At 41.0% G+C, this 22,868-nt stretch overlaps 2 long non-coding RNA genes across 15 annotated transcripts in view; one reads left to right on the top strand and one right to left on the bottom strand.

The window, feature by feature from the left end:
* The window catches only part of LOC308194595, a 281,017-nt gene that overhangs the window by 61,862 nt on the left and 196,287 nt on the right, over positions 1 to 22,868 (bottom strand). The window lies entirely within an intron of this gene.
* On the top strand, positions 1,327 to 8,682 carry LOC308194603. Its single transcript, XR_013950729.1, has 2 exons — positions 1,327 to 6,045; positions 6,229 to 8,682. It is a non-coding gene; the product is annotated as an uncharacterized lncRNA (long non-coding RNA).

Below are 22,868 nucleotides of genomic sequence, written 5' to 3' on the forward strand. Positions count from 1 at the left end.
GAAAAATCCTGCCCCTGTTGCAATGCTGAAATGCTTCCCATTAACTTTCTGAAGGGCAGGATCTCCCCCATTGTGTCACCTCTCCTAGGAAGGCTTCACAAAAAACAGGTAAACAAAAAAACCATGCTTCTATTGTGATTTATACTATTCCACAATTTGTTCGAGAAGCTCCGTGAGTATATTTTACGGACTTCCTCTTTCTTCTTCTTTCACATCCCTCAGTGTAAATGACAATGGAGCAGGAAGAGTGCACGCCAGCTCATTGAAGGTGTGTGCTAATGAACTTGTAATTTAAACATGACCCAGTGGAAATTGATTAGGGATATTTGGGTACAAAACCAGGAGCACCTAGCGTGCTGGGGCTATGGCAAATTCATCAGCATGGTAGACTGCAGCCTCTCCATCAAAGATGGGAGATGCAAATGCCAGCTCAGAGCTGCCAAGGGCCAGCTTGGCTGCCAAGAAAGTTTTGCCTTTTGCACTACTGCAGATCACTTGATTATAGGAACTTAGTTTAATTGACATGCAGTTGCTTTCACTCAGGGATAATAGTGTCCACGGTTACACAACTCAAGACAAAAACTGCACATTTATATGCAAATCAGTGAATCTGTATGAGGCATTATATTGGCATAAACTATTCTTGTTTAAAATCATGTCTCATCTAATGCATTTTTTTTCCAGAGCATCTGATCTTTAGGTGTCTGTTGACTATGCAGCACTGTGTGGTAGGTCCATCATGCAAAAGCATCAACATGTTTGTGTATTCTATAAAATCACAGACAAAAATCACCTCAATACACATGGTTTCAATAAAGCAGCTGAAAGCTTGTATGACAGTAACAAACAGACAAAAATATGCATCTGTTTTGGTGCCATTTGCTGGTTAGTGTTAGTTATTTGCCAACAGACATCTGACGTGCAAAGATGAAAGATTGTTTTGCCTCCTTCTCCTCAAACTGCCATAGTCATGATTCACCACTGGACTCCCTTTGAAAATGAAAAAGTTGCTATCAACTGTTCCTCATTATCTGCCGCAGTCCATCTGGAACAAAGTTTCTGTTAGCTTGCATAGATTTGGTCTAATTGTTAATTAATGTAATTTATTAACTTCCATAGATGGGAAAAGATGGAAATGAAAGCAAAAGAGCAAGACAGTCTCAGGGAGAAGATGTTTCTACAGCAGCTCAGTACTCCGTGCTTTCACGGCACTGTTGTGAAAGTTCCTGTTTCAGGCTCTCAGTTCTCCTTGATGATGGTGGCATTAATAATTGCCAACAGGGATAGACTTCAGACTTCAGAGTGTCAAAAGAATTACGGCTGTAATGTCAGAAAATAGGAATGTAAGCCATGCCAAATAAATACAGAGTTGGTAGGGTTTTTTTTTGATATGTTTAGATTTTAAATCCTTTTAAGGGATAGCATTGCAGGCTTCAAGTGACCTAGCAAATAATTAATGATAATAGGAAATCCCAGCAGAATTACAGCAGCTATTTCACCAAGAACTTGGCCATCCAGCTATGGAAGAAGAGCCCTTTCCACCTGTGAGTCTTTCGAAAAAAAAATGCCGTCTTCCAAACAGTCTAATGGTGTAGCCTGATCAGAGACAAAAACTAAAACACTGACTCTTATTAGCAATATTTTTCACTTTATACAGACTTAACAAAAAGAATGACTGGACAAATTCATATAACAAAGTTTCCTTAAGGGCTCTTAAATCTCAGAAAGTCAGTGAGCTGCAAATTGTTGCAGGCTCAAAAAGTCCTTGGAGGGACCATCCCTATATGCCTGTCCTGCTATGCTGCCTAGGCACCCAATGTTGGCTGCCGTCAGCAGCTTCTGGACTTGCGTTCAAGACAGCGACTTCAGAGGCAGATCGTAATTACAGGTCTATTTTTAGAAGCTCTAATTTTGGCAGGAGGCCAAAAGTTGTAATAAAACAGCTTTGGTATTATCTGTCATCTCCAGACATGGAAAAGGGCCATGAATTCAGTATGGGGGTAGATAATGTAGATATATTAGAATGCATTATTATCTACAGTGTTGCCTATTGCCAGTTTCATTTTTATTGCATGGCAAAGGTCAGCACCTTTCGGTAGCTCAGAGGTCCCAAAGGATGACAAATTACCAAGAATTCATCTATTCAGCATATATATGAAGCCATCATAAGAGAACATCAGCATGGTGCTAGCAGGCTCTGATCTACAATTATATGCTTCTTTTGGCAACAAAGATTTGTCCACCACTGATGGTGGACAGATACTGAGGGCTGAAAATTAATACAGGCAAAATGAAAGTAAGCTGGCACCTCACTTGTTCTTCAGCTGAAAGACAGCTTACGTTATCAAGATTCACAAGGCTCTGATTCCTACTGGAAATTGAGCTGTGTTTGGTTTCAGAAAGCTGCAAGAATATTTTTATTTCAGAATGTCTTACTGTTATTCCTACAAAACACAGGTCTATCCAGACTTTTTTCAATTAAAAAGAGGAAGAAAATGGAATGAAAATACCAATCAACATGGGAAAAAATGGAACATTTGTATACAGAAAAAATGAGACTTGCTTCCATACCTTGCTCTTAGAGGCACAAAGCTCTTGTGGGTGCCAGACCTGACAGACTTTGTTGGATCCTTCAGGACAACTTAGTCTCAGCCAGAAAAGATTGCACTGAGCCACGTATTTAGTGATGTTTAAGTGAGCAAACAATTACATTAGTACACCGATACATTGGCTTATGATTGGTGTCCAGTTAAATCATTTTGGATGTGCTTTACAAGAATCTGCATGCTCTACATCCAAGAACACTTTGGAGTCTGTCACATGATGGGATGGCAAGAAAAGTTACACACCAAAGAGTTCAAAAATTGGGAGCTTTCAGAGAAAGGTCCAAAACCTGTCATTTTGGCCCTCGGGTTTTATTCTGACTAAAGTACCATTACACCATCTCATTTTATCTCACGATACATCCCTTTGTTATTGTTGAGCCTTTTACTCCTCATAAGGCTCTGGCCTCAGTGGTTAACTGTTACAGCCAGCTCCCCTGATGGGTTCTCCGCTCTGTGAAACAGTTTTTAAAGTTTGTCACCTTCAAAATATGTTAAAGTCTCCGTGTTGTATGATCAGAAGAGGTCGCTAGAAATGTCCAGCTGACCATCTCCTTTGCCCCTCCTGCTAACCCTAACATTTGTTCTCCACATTGGCCTGACAGAGTCTGAGATGGTTGCACTTCAGACCACTTTGCAAGACCCGTCTATTATTCTCTTTTTGCCAAAGAGACTGATTTGAAGGGGTGTGAATTTTTGTGAGGCTTAGGAAGTGTTGAATTGACTTTTCTGTCACTTTCGCTACATTTCACTTTCCATGGGTTACAGCTCTGATGGAAATGTCCTTATAGTCTATGATAGGCACATTCTAGAAATAGCATGTTAAATAAATTGAAATGTTTTTAAAAATTAAGAATCCTCCAAAAGTTTTAAAAATATAGACACTGTATATAATCGACCAAAAATAACCATGGCGTTTTTATTTTTGGCAAAAGATATGGAGCAAGAAGGAAAACTATGCAGTTTAATTTGCTTCTTGGTATTAGTTCTTATAGTATTTGCCAGTAATGGCAACATTATAATTTGTAGAATTAATTAATGATCTGGCATCTGATTTTGATTCATTAATGCTTAAGCCAGCTAAGTCTCAATTATCCTCTGGACTATTTATTCCTTAACAAGCTTTTAGCTAATGTGATTTTGAAAATATGAAAATAGGTCTTAACTTGCCTTTAAGAAGTGGCAATATTTTAACACTCCTCTATAAAATAAAAGAACCTTCATATTTTTTCGTGCTATTATAGTTACATTCAAAATTAGACTCGGGGATTTTCAATGTATTCACTAAATATATATTATATTTATATGTACCTGGAACCTGACTTCAATTTAGTCTTGATTAAAAAATGTACTGAATTGGAAACTGTGTAATAAAGGATGCCTAAATCATACTGACCCAGAATAGCTCACTCAGTCAGACAGTTAGCAAATAAGTGCACGAGCAAGCAGATGATACGAGAATTCAAAATTAATTTTATTCTCAGAGGATGCATAGACTAGGAGATAGCATCTGATTCTATCTGCAGAGGTGTAAATCCAGAGTAACACCTTAGCTAAGGTCTCGTTACCCTGAATTTCATTGCTTATCCTGCAAATGATCAGAATTGGACTCTTCTGTGCCCAAGGCTAGGTTAAAGTAGCTGAAATATCCAGTATTACTTCACGACATTTTTGTGATGCAACTGAAAGCTTCTACCGATTTCCAGGTATTTATTATTTATAACTAATCCATTTACCAAAGTAATTTAAAGACTCCTGAAATTTCCTCCAAATGACTGGTATTTTTGAAAGTTCAATCACCACATCCGTTAGGAAAATCTGCTCGATGAAGTTATCGCTTGTGCTGCAGTTGTATTATGAGAGTGGGCATCCAGAAACTGCATACCATTGATTTAGGATTGTCAGGCACCAGTTTAAGAGCTGATGTGAACTCATCTCGGGGAGTTGCTTCTCTTGCTGGGCTCTGACGTGATGTTTGTGCCTGTCATCATCATACCTTGTCCCCGCTCACATCAAAACAGAAATGCATAATTACAAAGATCAGTAAACATATGAATCACAGACGTTTTAACCAAATTAACAACCTTAGTTAATCACTTTAGTTACTGAGAATTGTTCTTTCTTCTGAGAAAAGTACCTTCCAAAAGCTCTCCGGCATTATATAGATGGTAGAAAATAGAAAACTAAGCCATCAGTGTTACAGCACAGGAAATAACTCATCTCCTGAAATCGTGCTTCCTTCTCCTAAGAAGCCATTCAGAGGCCTGCGAATACCTGCATTTTGGTCTAACACCATTGGCATCAGCGTAGTTATTCTTACTTCACACTGCTATGACACCAGCTTGAGCTTTCCTTACCCCTCTCATCCAAAACAAAAACAAAAACAAAACACAAAAAAAACCACAAACAAACAAAAAACAACAAACAAAAAAACACTTGAGACAAACATCTGAGACTATCTTCCTTCCCCTTTTTAGATCAAGCTGAGCTCCTTTCAGTCCAAGACAGGTCCATGACTGCATGGAGAGATCTGTAACACCAGCTCCTCATTATCCCCAAGGAGCTGTTAGCTCAGCCAGGTCCCAAAGGGCTTCCCCTGATCTACCGAGCAGGGGGATTGCTCATGTCCCAAGCTGCCTATGGTTGTAAAAATCAAACCCCATTTGCTGAGTCACACGCTCTGGCCCACCAAATCCACTCTGCACTGCTTCAGGGGCATAAGGCAGCTCTAAACCTTCTTATGTGGCCTGCGCAGTACTGGGATGTCACAAAACCAACTTCCAGAGGCATACCTGAGGCAACGAACAAAGGAATTAACCTCACAAGGAGAGGGCCCAGTCACCTGCGTCACTATGGCATGAGCACATTTGGACTACGTGGTAAACAGAGACGGTTGAGCTTGGTCTCTAAAGCTAGGGCTGGACTGGTGGAAGCACGATTTTTTCTCAATTTCTTTGAGGAAAGGATTTGGTTGAGAAATCAGAGCAGCCCTGATCACTTTTAATCAACTGAATGAGGGGGAAGGAGGGGAGCTGGAGGCTCGGGAAGAAAAAATATGTAAAGCTTAAAAAGTTCCAGCTGCTGCTCTCTCTAATGGAGGCCTGGTTCCTCGTGAACGGTGGAATAGTTAGGCCACCTGGTGGTAACCGGCAAACCAACAACCTTTGCAATTTCCAAGCCACAATAAATAGCCTGAGGCCTAGAGAGCTCAGGGGGTTGTCATAGGCTGGGGGAACCTTTTATTCCTGGCGGCTGCTGTGCGGCCACCTCTGGGAGACAGCAGGCAGCAAAGGCCTCCATCAGCCGCTGCTCAGGGGCAGTGCAGGACAGGCTGATCTCTGGCTGATTCCTGTCAGGCAGCTCCCTCCATCACGCTCTCCCACCTCAGCCAGCCTCTCCTTTGCCTCAGGAGAAAGCAGTTTCCAGGGACAGGTGAACTTAGGTAAGCTTGTGAAGCGGGGGCCTAAGTGGCTGAGCGAGGGCCCCTGTCCTTCAATGCAGCATCAGGTCTGATAAGTAAGTGAGGCTGCTGCGTGTAGTCATCGCTACACGATCACTATTCTTATTTTTATGAATATTCTACAACAGAGTTTTCATTTCTGTGCCTGTCACTTGTTTCTTCCAGCAAATCTACTCACCAGAACTACCATAAAGTATCAGATGTAAATGGAGAGTGCATGCGATGTCAGTACTGCTGGTGAAGTCCTTCAGCAGCGCTTCTAAGTACCAATATTTAGTATCTATGAACTTGGCTGCATTGGGCAGTAGGGCAATTCCAAAGGGCATTCACAGATGGATTCAGCACAGGCAAATGAATACAAAAGGAAATTTGTTTGACAACGTAGTTCTTCTTAAATAAAGAACTGACAGTTTTGCTCAATTCTGTCCACTGCAGCTTTTATCTGAGCCTGGGGAAAACAAGTCACCATGTCCAGCACTGCTCCTAGCTGCTCTCTCCTCTGCTGTTCTTGCCTGATTCTCTCACTGCGTTCTCTAACACTTGAAAACTCACCAGACTTGTGACTCACATTTTAATCTTATCCAAGTCACAATGTTTATTTCACAGGATGCCCAATTAAACAGTAATTCAATCTGCTCTGGAGTTGTTTCCTTCCCCTCTGGTGATTAGTATAACCTGAATAATGTAGGAAGCACAGGAAAAAAAAAGGCAGTAAACAACTTCAGCGACATCGGGAGAGCAAGCTGCAACTTTTCCCACTGAAGAAGAGGGAAAAACAGCATGCACAGAAGTGTTAACACGGGCCATAATTTCTGATGTTCTCTGACTCTCAAGAGCAAGAGGAAAACGGTGCTACCTCAGTGTGTCTTATGGATTCCCTTTAAGCCTGGGGAAACAGGAGCAGGTTGTGGAGCTGTGCAAACCACACAAAGTGAAAGAAAATCTGCAACCCCATCTTCCCTGTCCATTTGAGTGCCTGCTTTTGCCCTTCATTGAAACCACTGCAAGTACGCCAGTTCCTTGCACCTTGCCTCCAACACAAGCGCTGGAGCTATGAGCTCTCTAAGCCAAGGAGTGGGTTCCTGACTATCACTTGCTGCATGCTAATGTCCAGGAGCCCTAAAAACCCGAAGGGGATTTTCATCATGGCATTTCTCAGGCCTTTCTTTTCATCTACACACAGGCACATCCAGAGCCATGCGACCCACACAAATTTACTCGTTATCTGCTCCTACAAGTACAGTGCCAGCAGTCTTCTGCAGCACCCCAGACTCATGCTGGAGACATGGAAGGAGAGGAAGAGCTCAGCATAATGGGCTGTTTTTCAAAAACAAAAGAAAACTTAACTAGACTTACATGTTGCCTGGTCTTTAAAAAGCAAGTAAATGAAAACCTCTTGGGAAACTGCAGGTAGGGGAAGCTCAGAGCTACCTTCCCAACTCACACAACTCGGCCAGCTCGGAGATGAGTATCAGGAGGAATGCCCTGCCACACACAGGGACAACTCTACAGAAGACCTCTCCTGTTTACGCAAGTGTTCTGACAAAATGTGCCGCTGGTTCCTTGCTGTACCGATGCATCAGATGCTAGTGCCGGGTCGAGGCCCAGCTGTGCCTCTGGGCTCTGCTGAGTTTGTGCTGGATGCCAACTGAGCAGGTATTTCAGCCTGGGATGCTGCAGGGCCAAGCAAACCGTGGCAAAGGACCTGAAGCATGTGGGTACAGCCCTCTCCAAGAGCCAGGCATTCTCTCCTGCTTGCAAAGGCAGCAATTTTGTGGCTTAGGAAGAGGTATTGCCATCCGAGCTCCTGCTGGGACGCCGCTCATTACTCTCGGCTGTGCCTAAGTGGCGTTACTGCGAGCTCCTCGCGCAGTGTGCCTTGTGCCCCCCTGCTTTTCTTTTCTTTTTTTTTCCTGGAAGAAGTTTGGTGTTTGACTTTTGTGGTTCTAACAGCGTAAAATTCTTCCCAAAGAAATTTTCAATGTGCTTTGCTGAGACTTTCTAAAAAAAATATAGATTAATTGTGATAATTAAATTTCCCTCTGAGTGATTTCTTTGATAAATGTGTCTAGTTAGGACTTTCAATTAAGCACTGGGCCCTGCTGTGAAGTCAGACTGAGCTTCGTGTTGCAGGCATTTATTGCCTCATTTACACAGAGACAATCTGAATTATTTTACATTACACTGTTTTCTTTATCTGTCTTTTTTTAACACAGGTATTAGAATTCTTATTAACCCTTCTATCAGGGAGCCAATTAAAAAGGTACGGTCAAGCAATTTTTAATTATTTTGTTATGGTTTAAATAAGCCTCCTGGTAGCATGGTACTTGAAATCTCTCTTTTGTCCATACTGCAGCCCTTTGCTGCATGAACTCACTGGTTTGTTATTGTGCAGATTCTCATGGACTCCAGGTTGGTGATAAAAGAATATGAAAATAATATCAAGTGGGGAAGGAAAGACATTGACCCCCAAGACCACAATATGACGAATGGTGGTAATATGCAACAATTCTGGGAGCTTTTATGTTTTTGCCTTGTCCAAAATTCTGAGTAAATGGTAACGACTGCTTGGAGAATTTCAGCTGTCGGGGGGGCACTCCACCTTGAAGGTTGCTGTGTTTTAAAGTTATATCCTTGCACTCCAGCATGGCTGCTTGGCCACTTTGAGTGTGGATTGAATTATTTAAGATACACATTTTCTACCTTGTATTATGAATTTGGGGTTATTTGTTTGCTTGTTTTACTAGCTACTGGTATTGATGGTTACAGAAAAATACCCATGTGATTGTCAGTCACTGCTTTTAACTGTGAAGAGTGAGTGGTCTACTGATTTAATAAAAAAAAAAATTAAAAAAAAAGCAAAACTCATCAAAAAGAGGGTCTATTTTCACTACAAAATCCACATCTAGATACCAAACTTCACTGTCATTGATAACAGAGCAGAAAAAGTCTACTAGACTTAGAAAATGGTTTTAAATTTTTATGAGTTTTCTGTAATGCCATCCGCAGCTACTCTAGCGAAGATGAAATTGCAAGGTTTACCAACTGATGTGCTTTGAGATATAAATCAGAAACTAATTGTCTGACATTAGGAAAAAACATGTTTTTCTCTCCTCCCACACTACCCAACATTTTTTTTCTATTTCCTTTATACTATGTAGTATTTGTGAATGTATGTAATGAGAGCATATAAATTCCTTATTATATTTTTGAGCTTGATTTTGATGCAACCCTTGAAGTTGGTATGCTTCCCATATGAGAGTTAGTCAGAGGCATACTTTAATTCATATTAAACTGAACCTTTTTGGGGAGGGCAGGAGGATTTCAAGGGAATCTCTGTCATGCAAAGAAATCATATTGTCTTTCCGTATATGAATCTAATATCTAAGTGCAGTGAGACCTCCGACTGTATGGAGCAAGATATATTAAATGAGTTGTGACTACTGAGAGTTTGAATAATTGATGGAAATTTCAATGCAATTAATATAAAGCAAAAGACATGAACTCGTTGCTGATAAATTAGGGTTTGTGGATTATTGAGGTATGACAGTAAATACAAATGTCAGCCCCTCCTTTTTTTCCTCCAGTATAAAACAGCAAACCCCATGCTTCTAACGCAGATTTGTTATGCTCCGGCATATCTAATTTCTTAAACTGGTAAGACAAAGATAAGTACTGCCAAATAATGGAAGTGTACGTTTTAAAAATCCAAATGCTATTTTAAATGTAAGCTAAAATGAGAACCTTGTGTGGTTAATATTTATCTAGCATTCTCTCTCTTTGAGGCACATCTTGTCATATAGGACTACGCTGTTAAAGTGGTTCATGGGAATGATGTGCATGACTCCTTCTCTTGCTAATGGGAGCTGTGTGCATAGAACAATTTAGCTGTTAGTGCTCTGAGGAGAAGAGAACTTGAATAGCAGGGGCTTGGAGAGCAAAATAAAAAGAAAGCTGCTAAGGGCATTTGAAAATACACTTGCTATTCTTTTTCTTCCTAAGCATTGCTGCAGTAAACAACCGCTTCAAGATTCCTCTTTAAATAAGTGACATGAAAAGGAAAAGAGCATGACTTTGTATCAACAGCCATTCAAAATGTACTGCGGTCCCAAACTAACCTTGAGGGTAAGAAAGGCTTGTGGGGGGAAGGGTGCCCGTGGTGGTTCTTCGGTTTGGTTTGCTTCTTGGCTGGCCGTTGGTTTAAAGCAATTATCCCTAGTGGGAGTGTTCTGACCCAAATATCAGGGATGCTCTCTTTCCTGTGGGGAATGTAGCTAGGCCTGGATTTGAAAAACACAACTGCCTAAAGTTAGACTCCCAGATCCGTGTAAGGCACTAAAGAAATGGCCTGATTTTCAAAAGCATCAACTATCCACAGACTCCTGGTCAGGGTCCTGACCCAGCAAAGCACATGAATATTCTCTCCAGCCCCCAGCCCCCAGGCAATGTGATTGCTCATGCATTTAAGGCTAAAGTGCTTAAGTGCTCCCTTAGGTAGGGGTTAGAGAACTTAACCAGGGGTTAGAGAACTTAAACATGGGTGCAGAATCGACTGTGAGCCATCCATTCCTGTAGAGCTTAGCTGAAGGGAGTTTTTTTGCATTTGATTTTTTGTTCGTTTTACCACTTTGCTTGTTTAGGATTTTCCCGACCAAGCTGTATGCAGCAAAGTGCTTTTAAGCACACTGCAAAACCTGGTTCCTAACTTTTCCTGAACAGTTTCCTTTGCAGGGTGGGCTACCAATACACAAACTGTTACAGGGCTGTGTACAGCTTCTACGGTTAGGGCAAATGTATACCAGACAGGAGAGCAGCTTCTCTTAAAGGTTAAGCTAATAGCAAAGTCTTACTGATTTTGTAGTCAGGCCTAGAAGAACCTGGGTTATTAAAAATGCCAAATAGCATTATGCAATGCACAGCCCTTTCCTAAATGCTATGATGCGTATCTCTAAATGAGTAAAAAAGTGGCTTCAGGTACTGGACCAGGATACAGAAACCCTGACTCCAATCCCCACTGCCACCAAACGATTTACATATGACCCTGGGCAAGTCACTGACTATTCAGTTCTAAATCTGTAAAATGGCAATATGCTTTTCTGCCTTTTGAGCGAAGGGAGCCTAAAATCCATTAGCGATTGCGAGGCACTCAGATATTAAATTCTTAAGTGCTTAGATACATCAGTAGAGGAATTTTCCAAAGAGACATTATTGAACAGACCTGTGCATGCTTTTTGGTAATATTCATCATAATGTGTTGTTGTATATCTTTATTCCTGATGTTTTATTTATTGCAAAGTATTAAAGGTTGGGTTTCCTTGTGGGGGTGGATTGACTTGGAGGAGTTCCACAGGGAAAGAAAATGTTTTCTGTGTTGTAAGACTAACAACATAACAGGAAAAAGAAAAAGCTAAGGTTGCCATTTGATTGAGACAATAAATAAATGCCTTCACTTTAGCCCACAGTGTACCATCTAACTATTAAGTTCTTATGCCTGTGCAGTCTCGTTCTTAACTGCCTTGCTTTTCACCTATTGTTTTCTTCTGCTTCTAGAACTGATATACTAAATGTTACAAAAAATAAAAACCCCAAACCAAAACAAAAAAACCCTCCACAACAAACATAGCGATCAACATACATAAACCTGATGATCCTCATAAGCCTCAGTTCAGAGTAGTTCACACAGACTGCACTGCATAAAGGCCTTTAGGAATTTGGGTTCTCTTTCTCGGGTTGAAATCTCCCTTGGACTGCTGGCTCTGCAGGGGATCGGTACCACTCACTCTCAGGATGAGTCTGACTTTATATTCCAGTATCTTGCGTTAGAGCTGTCTACTGCATCACCCTATCCATCCCATTACTCATCCTGGTTTCCCTTATACTCATTGATGTGGTCTTCTTTTGGGGTACTTTTTGTCTTTTATTAATAATCTCTTTGGGAAACTAAATTAAACAAGTAGTACTGTATCTAGCTTTTATAGATAGATTTTAGTATTAGATATTTTAGTAGATAACACTATGTTTATTTTTTAATATTATCAATGACTATGTTCTGTAACACAAAAGAGTATCTACATTTTCTTAATCATTACTCTGAAAGTGTTTCGGGAGCTTTCAGATTAAAAGGCTCTAAATAAAATGCTGGGTTTTATTATCACTAAGTGAGGCTCAGTTTAAAACATAAACTGTCTGCGGCTTTCATACAGTTGCTATATATCCCATTTGATACTTGTCCTATTCATCCAATGCTTTGACACACAATTTGTAACGCTGCACTCTGCTTTATTACTCCCAGCGATTCCTTTCTGTCCACTCTTGGCTGGTGCTCTGAACCACATAGGTTCTGTGTTGTATTGGTATCACTAAGGCACTTTAAGTCACTTTTGTGTAATTTGGATTCTGAGCTGATCCCAAAGATTGCTCACTTTATGAGTTATATCACTCTAAAGAGAGCTCTCTATGGATACCCCTGCAATTCAGAGCCACAGAGAACCCTTTTTGAGTGTTTTGTGATACAGACACATCCCTTTTTCTTTCTAGCAGGCACTGGGCATTGCTGAAAGTTGGTCAGAGCAGGCTGTAGAATCGAATAAGCTTTAAACACATTTTGCTACCAACTGAACTCAAGTCACAACAACATAACAATTAATGACATCTCTGTCAGTCTTCAAAGGACTTACAAAAAACGGGTTACAGCACCTGTGTTAGTTAAAGCAAGGGATGCTCAACTTATAGATTAGGAAACTAAGGCAAAGACTCAGTTTACCATACCAAAATACCTAAAGATTAAGTTTTTAAAGTAGTTTTCTACCAAGGCCAAAGGGCAAAAGGTGAGGTCTAAAGATCTTCAAATTGTCTGTGTCCTGTGTTTGTTTGTTTTGTTGTTTTTGTTTGTTTTGTTTTGTTTTTAATTCCTCCTGCTGTTTATAGTCCTTCTGTAGCATTTTTCAGAAAAAAACAAAAGCCCACAAACTTTTGCCTTCTCCCTTCTCGCCCCCCCCCCCCCACACTTATTTGGAAGAAAATGACATGAAGCTAAAAGGTTGCCTCTGGATCTGCTCTACACTGCTTGACAAAAGAAAAACTCAAAGCAAAAAAAGGGATTTTAATTAAGGGCATTTTGGCCAACATTTAGAACGGAACACGCAGCACTGCTCTTCTGTTCCTGCCCTTTGCTCGGTTACCCGCAAAACTCAATCCACATTCATGCAATTTGCTCTGCCCACAGCCTGAAATCAATGAGGGCACCTGCCACAGCCTGTTATTGTTTTTATTTATTGTCTGTATTATTAGACCACGCAGGAACCCTAACAACAAATATTGTCTAAAGCCTTGTGTAAAGGTTGAACAAAATGATGGCCCTGTCCCAAAGTGATTACAAACTACACAGAGGACAGGAGACCACAGACAGATACAAAAAGACAGACAGAGAATAAAGGAAATGAGAATGCTCAGTGTGGCTGACAGCAGTATTACCTCACTAGCAGTATAAAGGTTGTCAAAGGTTTTGTAGACGTCGTGGCAAAGGAGAGCTTTAAGATGATTCTAGAGGGCTACCAAAATAAATCTGAGGACATTTATGCAGGGTACTCTCCGAGTATGAGAGGCCATAGAGGAGAAAATGAGGAAGGGCTTGCTTTGGGATGGCAACACTGGACAAAAGAAGATGGTACATTTTTAGGGTTTTAACAGAGTTAAAACTGCATCCCTGGCTACACTTAACAGTGACCCCTCTTTTAGTTTCCCCCATATTGAACTCTAAAAAGGTACATAAGGACCAAGCACAGAAGAGTTAGAAGTCTGCTCAGTAAGGGCAGTTACTGGAGCTGCTCTGTTCCCTGTTCGTGCCTCCTGACAATGAGAGATGATAGGTAGGGTCCCAGGGGACTTGAAAATGAAGATAGGCAGCTTATGTTGATGCGAGATAGGGGAGGGGGAGGTAATGCAAGGATGCCAAGAGAGGAGTGACATGTTCAAAGTGACAGGCTAGGAAAATGATCTTTGAAGCAACAGCAGCAGCATTCAGTATGATTAGGGCAAAGGCAAGCCTGCGTGTGTCAAGGCCAGAGAAAAGGATGTTGCAGCAACTGAGCTGTTAAATAATGAGAACTTAGGCAAGGGTTTTAGCTGCATGGAAGAGTGGGAAAAGATGCATCTTAGAAGCTGGAAGATTTAGGAATTGGGGGTGGGGTGATATAAGCAGCTGAAAGATTGAGGCTTTACCTATATGTAACAGAGGTTAGAGCTGATGCTTCCATGCAGTCATGTGTGACAGATAGCATGGTATGTTGTCCACAGCATCACCGAAAACAAGGTGGATGGAGGGCTTGGGGTCACAGAGAATACTAGCAAGCAAAAAGTCCAGGCATTTTCTCTCTCTCATCTCCTGTTCAGCTCTTCTCTCTGCAGACAACTACAGGGTAGCTGCTTAGTGTAAACCAACAATTCTACACAGAAATTAAGTGCAGTTCCAGTAATATTTCTTTTCTCACGTGATCAGATTCTGTTCACATATACCCATGAGGTTGTGACTCTCATCTAACTCAGAAAATACAAATCCTTTCCTCGATACTCAGTAATAAACTGTACAGACCTTGTGCAGTTTTCTGCTGTATTCCTGGAATAAGATTACCAGCAAGATTAAGGCCTCTGGTTTTGAGAAGGGAGATTTCACAGGATTAAATGTTATCCAGCCTACTTCGGAAACAGAGGATAAAACACAAGAAAAGAAAATGAATTATATTACTCAAAATATCACAGACTATGGTGGTGGTGGAAGGGATAATGAAAAACCAAAAATTTAAATTATATGCAGAAATAACGGTGGAAAGCACTGCAGGGCGTACAATTCCGATTTGTTGCCAGAAGAGGGCACTCGCGGCTTTTTTTTTTTTTTTTTTTTTTTTATGACTTGAGAGATTTAAATCGAGATTTCCCTTGGTAGCATTTCCCAGGCATAAATCAAGCACAAATGAATAACCTTTGATTTATCATTCCTAATGGAGATGTACATCATATTGGCGTGTCATCACATTTCAACATTGGCCATTATGATGCCAATCATATAGTAATTTTCTTCCGTGTCATAATCAGCGATGAAGATGTACATTTCCATTCAGTACAATTAGATTTTCATGTTTCTTAATGGTAGCTGAGGGCATTAGGCAGAATACCTGCTTTTGCTGCCTCTAACTCTTTTTCGCTCATATTTTTCTGAAATTGTATCCAAACCATTACCCAATCACCACTTTCCTGTAGTTAAACGCCACCTCTGCTCACATGGGAGAAGGCGAGAAAGATTTAAACCATCATTCCAAGCTGCAGAGGAACGGGCATCAAAATCCCAATCAAACACACCCCACTGGAAAATATCCGGTGTTAACTATTTAAGAGCTCTTTGCTATGTGTCGCTTCGGGGTGGTCACTTGGGAGCTGACCCACAGCACACACCACAGTAAGGCGTCCCGCTGGGCCTGCTGTCTGACTTGCCAAGCCCAGCGAAACTGTTAGGAATAACTGAGTAGGAAAAAACCAAGCTAGTGCGGGTGGCCGTGAAACCTTCCTGTGAGCAGAGGCCTTTTACTGTGTGGATGGATGCGACATGTTACCTGTCCTCTGATCAAATGGCTCCTGGCTCCTCAAGGTGAGTCGGGAGCAGTGTATCACAGTGAAACAAGTAAAGCACAAGTAGCGGAGCTTTCAAAAGCACCTCAGCTTGCCTGAACCATCAGGCATTGGTGGTATTTTGGTGGCCTTTTAGGAAAGTAAGTATTTTCTTCACATTTTTTGTGCCTTCATTCTCTGTCCAACTGGGCCAGTCGTGCTGGGATGTGCAGGGACTGGAGGACAGAGAAACACAGCACCGTAATGCCTCATATCTACACCAAAACTCCCAAGTGCACACACTGAGCGAGCACCTGGCACAACCTGACCATGGGAGGAAGGCCGGCGTGCTCCCAGAGCCCAGCCATCCCCAGGGCCCCCCGCAGCACGGGCACGCTGCCACCAGGCCCGCCGCAACAACAGCCCGAGGGTGACACGGCGGATAAAGCCGGCTCGGCGACAACGCCTGGCAAAGCCAGCCACAACGCGGCTTACAGGCTGCCCACCTCTCCCCCCGCCGGCTGCGAGCGGCCGCCGGGTCACCGGGCTCGGGGCCCGGCCGCCGGGTGCCATTTCGCGGCGGGCACCGCCGCCCTCACCTGGGCGGGCCGGGAAGATGGCTCCCGCCGGGAGCCGGGGGGGGGGCGGCGCTGCGGCAGGCGGGCGGGTGGGCGGCAGGGGGCGAGCGGCCCCCGGGAGGCTCTCGGCGCCCCCGGCATCGCCTCCCCTCCGGGCCGGCAGTGCTACGAGCCCTCAGGGCTCGGTAACGACACCGAGGGGATGGGGCACGGTGGCAGCGCCCTCTGGCGCCCTCGGTAGCCGGCCGCCGCCGTGCTCCAGGCGGGGCCCGGGCTTTGGGGCCGTTGGGTGCACCCTGAGGGAGAGAAAGGGGCGGCCTGAGGGCTGCCAGCGCTGTAAATCGGGTTGTCAGAGGGAGAGGAGAAGATCCGTGAAAGGGAAGACGGGGGAGAACTCGTATAAAAGACAGCCTTTCCTATAGCTTTCACACAGATAATGTACTGGTAAAACTGCAGCAGAGTGGGGAGCACGCCACTGGCATCCTACAGCATTGAGATCCATGGGCTTGGAGGGCAGAGTATAAGGGAGCCTGGTGACAGTGTTAGCACAGTTGCATGAACTTTTTTGCGTTATCTGAAAACTAGTCCAGAAAACCTCCTAAGGAAGGTCTGAAAAGCAGGTCTGGATTGGTAAAATAAACACGCGGCAAAAAAATTGCAGGTTTTTGTTGCTCTTCCAAATGAAAGCCATACCACGGGCACTCTGGCTAAGGACTCGCGTGTCTAATGTATTACCAGACCTACTCAAAACACCAATACTACACCAAACCTGAGCGTGGTGCTACAGAAGGGTTGTTTTGTGTCTCTTCTACATAAGACTTTTTCTTTCTCATAAAAGTTAAAAGTGATTTTCTGTGATCAGCATCAGGTAACAAGGAATCTCGCCTTTAAATCTGGGCTGCAGAAGGACCAAAAAGCCCTTTTCAGCAGCAACACTGAGCTTTCATGTACACCAAATTACTTGCCAAAGTAAGTACTTTGTCCCCAGTGATGTCAGCCTAATGTTGCCTTTAGATGCTTTCAACGTGGCACACTACCAATACACAGCACATGCGATATATGGTGCTCTGATTATGGCAGTGTTGCCTTTAGACTGATGACAGTAGTGTTTTTCTTCACATACAAAAACTGAGTTCCTGTCAAGGACACAAGTCTACATCATAGCAAGACAAAACATGAGTTTTCTGAGAGAACTGCGTTCTTCCCATATGTAGCCAAACTGAAAAGATACTCATTTGTCACTGGATTTAAATTACTGTTTATATATTTATATATTATGTTGACGTTGATATGGCAAATGACTTGACCTTTGCTGCCTCTCTATCCATAACCTGTGAAGTTTTGTAGTCTGCCCTCATGCAGTGGAGAAACAAGGTATCCTGTCTGTAAATCTACTTATCTTAGTCATATAGCATAAAGAGTTGATGTAGCCCTTTTAACTGCCTTTATACCATGACTGCCTGCAGAGTCACATTTGACCTGTTCACTAATGAAAGAAGTTTTATTTAGTAAACTTCAAAATGTGTTCAGGCTCAAACTGAAGCAAGGCAATGTCTAAAAAGTCTGATTATAATCCCAATTCTTTTCCTGGTAAAACATGCTCTACAAAGCCAGGATGCTTCATGACTGTAAATAGAAAATGGAAAATTTACTCAGTAACCAAAAGCCTCACTGGGATTGAATGGGAGAGTGAATTACTTAAAGATAAAACTTGGGAAGAAATAAAAAACTATTGTCAAAGATCAGTGAGTGAGGGAAGTAATGATGCTTATGAAAGACCATGTTGGGTCCAGTTTTGAAGATGGAATCTTTTTCCACTTGTATGAGGGTGAATTAAGGACAACTCGAATGAAATTAGTAATCACAACAGTGTAGAAGCAGATTGAGAGAAAAATCAGTTTCTTTTGATGCTTACTTAATACAGTATGTTACTAATGAATGGTGTTAGCTGCAAATGTCTCTCTCAGCTTCATATTTTCACGTTAAAATTTATTCGTACTGTCCTGATTGAAATTGTACAGATCTAGAGCAGAGACTTGGATTTAGGTAAAATTATTAGGATTAGAAATGGTGCAAAACCAGAACCTCAGAGCTGATCCTCTTTGAATTTCTACGGGAAAGAGTTTGAACTCAAACCCCCAGATGTGAACCTGCTTGCACAGTTTAATTCTGGGTCAGCTCAACTAGCAGTAGGAGCTGAAAATCCTGGTCTGGTTTTGTGTGGGTGTAATCCCGCAAGAACATTTGATTGTGAGATTTTATGGGTTTTATGAATGATTGAAAGTGAGAGAAAGGAGGCCTTTCATGACTGTTGATGAGACTAGCATCCTATTCATGCAGTATGAAGGAACAAAAGATAGTTATTACACTAGTTTTTATAAATCATTGGGAACAGAAGGTGTGGGAGGAAAAGTGCCAAAGATTATTCAGAAGACTAGAGGTTCAGAACAAAGACTATTTCTGTACAGTGCCTGGCACAAAGGAACTTCATTTTTGGTTAGTTTTTAGGCATTGTTATAGCAAATGATTAATATTAAAAAAGGAAATCATTTTTGTAGGTTAACTGTGGTATTTAGTTTTCCCCACTTAAAACGTAAACAAAACCACCAACATAAATGAGTTTACAATCTGTTACTTTACCTAAACCCAGAATTTGGCTTTATTACAGAAGCTGAATTGAATTTGCCTAGAGAAAAAAACAGAGACACAACTGCTAAGATGGGGACAGAGAGAAAACAGAGGAATGAAAATGTGTTATCAAGCTAAAGATAAAAGCCGTGCTGGCTTGTAGAGTCCTGGACAAGAAGGTAAGGGATGAAGAGAAGACTCAAAATATTTGAGAGGAGTGCCTGAAGTGTAAACCACAACTTACTGGTGCTAATAGCTCTATAACTGCACCACAACTTACTGGTGATCATAGATCTGTAACTCCTGTAGTTTGCTATGAAAGTCCAGGCTACTCTGTCTGTTTACACTAGCAATGCATCTGGTCTGCAGTTAGAAACCTAGGAGAAGTATTTTGGGCAAAAGGATATTATCCTATCTAAGCTACTGTGACTTTGCTTAGCATGTCAGCAGGTCCCAAATTACTTATCTCTCATTCTGCTTTGTCTTTGTGCATGTAGAATTGTTTTTCTGAGAAATGAAGTCAGAGATGGCTTATTTAATACTGAAATTAATTCATGAGATTCTGAAAGAACATCTCTATCGTATAGCTGGTAAAATTATTATGCATTCTCATTTTCTTTTTCACCATTTTAGCAGAGTATTTTTTTTCCTCGTTGGGCTAAAGCGTATATATAAGCTTTCCCTTTTCCTCACTACATCTCCCATCATCGACTAAGGGTATCGCCATTATCCTGGAACAGGAGGAGTCCTGGATTGGATCAGCTATTTCACTGCCTGTGTGCATCTTGGAGATAAGGAAACAGTATTCACTCTTTGGAAAGAAAAGATGTCCTTCTGAGTAGCTTGCGTATGTTTCCCTGTGCCTTTCATTTATTAATTTTCACATGACATGCATGTCCAAAAGTCAGTATGCTGTATTAGGGCTCAACCCCACACTACTGACATCAGTGAGAGTTGTATCAATTACTCTAATGAACACAGGATTAGGCCTTTGTGGTTACGTGAAGAACCAATTATTGTATTTTTCTGTGAACCTACATTAAAACCTCCTTACAAGCGTAACGTGCAGGGTGTGAATGAAAGAAAACATTGCTTTTCTGTTTCAGTTTAAATTTGACTTCAGTACTAAACCTGTTATATTCAGATTTTGAAAAGCAGCGCATTGGCAGAATCAGACACATTTTACCCTCTACTGCAGCTCCCAGTAATGTAAGGCATTGTGTGGTTTAATCTCTTCCTAGTCATTTCTTGCTTAAGGACCCAGTACTTGCACAGCTTCTGCATTAAAAAAGGCTTCTAGCATCTTGCAGGGTGAGACCCCCTGATACATAATGTATGATAGATGGTCTTTATGGAACTCCATGGTCAAACAAGCACCTGTTTTTTTCTTTATTTTTTAGGAAAAAATAAAAAGAAAAAGGAACAACTCCAAGCTAGAAGAAAGCATGAGTTTATGTAATTTACTGTGTTTTATTCCTCTTGTTTTTATTCACAGTCTTTCAAGTATGACAGCTGTGATGTAATGACCTGGCCTACATATTGCACAGCACAATGCTGCAGATCTTTTTATTTTCCTGTTGTTCCTAATCATTATTTATTATTTGAGATGATTATCAATCATTTCATATACAGCTCCAAAGAGAGCAAGAACATCTTCCTAGCAACATAAATTTTTATATTCGAAGCTCAGAGTGGCTGACTTCAGTTTAGCTTTCTGAAAGTGATTAGTCCACAGTGCAGGTGAGTTTAATTTCCATGTAAATATGTTCTCTGCATCAGTAATTTATGCTTAAAATCATAAACACTAAAAGTGAACAGCTGCCTTTCAGATACAACCTGTGATGGGGTTGATGCAGAGCTCATTTTTTATCCTTCAGTCCACCAAAAATTCCCCATTATTTCATTCTGTTCCTGTGTATCCAAATAAAAAGGTTGTTTTTATTATTAATACTTCTGTCTTTTCTTTGCAAATATTCTGCAGAAGCTGAAGATAAGCTGCATTATATTTTGTCTTGGAATAAAAGTTTATAGTGTTACTACAGTATGGTGATTGGAGTTGAACCTTACTGGGGCAGGTTATATTATATTTATTGACATGATAGGAAAATACAAGTTTAAAAGTCATTAAAAGATACAGTAGCAGAGTCTTATTGTATGACACCTACAAACTAGAAATACTTTTGTGTTCACCCTGGCCTGAATACTGTTTCTAAGAGCAGATATTTTGTGCTTCTGTAGGAATATGTAAATCTTATTTTAAGCTGAGGAAACATTAAATAAGAAGGTCTTTATATTTTAGGTTATTAGGATTCAGTATAAAGCTGCAAAGTAATCTCATGAAAGTAGTGGTGTAGTCTAGGGGACAGACACCAGCTTAGGAATCAGGGGGCTTGTGTTTCATTTCTAGTTATCTGTCTTGCTTGATAGTTTTGGCCTTTTCATCTCAGCTCTTAGTGATGCCATTTTTCACTGGTTGTCTGTCTTCACTGTTTAAAGTGTAAAATTGTTGTGACTAGCATTATCCTTCTGTATGCATTTTGCAGTACGTACTGCGGTGGAGCTCTGTGGATGAGGTGAGGCCTTTTTGGATGTTATAGCACAAAAATAACTGACACTCCCCTTAAACTGGGTAAAGGAACAACATGATGATGTCAAAAAAAATAAAGGAAGGGAACTTACATCTGGATTTCTGATATAAATCTTAAATAGAGCAGAGCTTTCTTTATTACGCTACATGGTTCAAATGGTGGAGTTAACCAGACATTATTCATGAAGCAAAGAAAGCCAGTTTATCATTGCTCAGAATATCCATAGGTAGATCTATGCTTCTCTCTAGCTGCTGAAGTATGCCACTCAGATGTACACCAGAAACGATTGCCTATGGATTAACGACAAATAAACCACAGTTGACCAAAATGGTTTGGCTGCAAGAGATGGGTTTCCTGGTACTGCTCCTTGCTTTTCCCCAGCAAGCACACACAGACACCTGTAGTACACTACGTCAGCCTTCACATACAGAATCTGATGCCCTGAAATACCTCAAGGTGCAATTTCAAGAACTGTTTTTCTATTTCTTTTCCAAAAGTAAAGCTTAATGAAGCAAATAGTTGTGATAATATGCATAAATGAGGCACAAATGTAGCTGAAGGTGATTAATTTAAAACTGTAACTAACTGTTCAGGTGAAAGCATGCTTCATTATTCTGCTACCTGTAGATTTAGGATGGCAATACGACAGAATGTCTGCTCAATAATTTGTGCTATTGACAGACAAGTATAGTTATTGTGAACTACTGTGTGCTAGCCTTAATTATTTTTTTTTCCTACTCTTTAACTCTTAGCTTTCTCCCCACCCCCACTTTGATTATCTCAGAGTATTTCTATATTGGTCTCTTTGCAGATTCATTCATAACATCTATTTGTGCATTTATGAATTTTAGAATTAATCCCTGCTCTTAGGACATCATTCCTTTCCCTTCCAGAAGGAGAGCTAGATTTACTCATGCCTTTAGCTACTTTAAGCTATGCAGCTTTAAAGCATCTTTAAAGCCATCTTAATTGGTTAAGCCTGATTTACACCTTTTTTTCTTCATCAGAGCAGTACTAAGAAACCAGAATGGCAGTTTGGCCTTTACACTTCTTTTCTTGTTTCCCTTCTTCTTTAGTGTTCTGTTCTCTTATTCTTCTATAACATATAGGTAAGTGATTAGAGTATTCAGGAATTGGAAAAAAAAATAATCCTACAATTAATCAAATCACCTATTCATTTAATAATTCTTTATTCAGACAGCCCAATTACCACTGTGTTCTGGCCTCTACAGTTCTCTTGTCTTATTTCACAACTTTTTTTTTTCATACTGACTGCATAAACACTAATTCAGAAGTGAAAACTATCAAAATAATCATCTTCAAATCAGAATAAGGCAATATAAATATTCCATTTGCCAAATTAACCCTTTTTAAAATTCTTTGCAGTATAGAAATAGTTATGCCAGAAATC

This window comes from Anser brachyrhynchus (assembly GCF_964034855.1).
Source record: "Anser brachyrhynchus genome assembly, chromosome: 4".
Classification (NCBI taxonomy): domain Eukaryota; kingdom Metazoa; phylum Chordata; class Aves; order Anseriformes; family Anatidae; genus Anser; species Anser brachyrhynchus.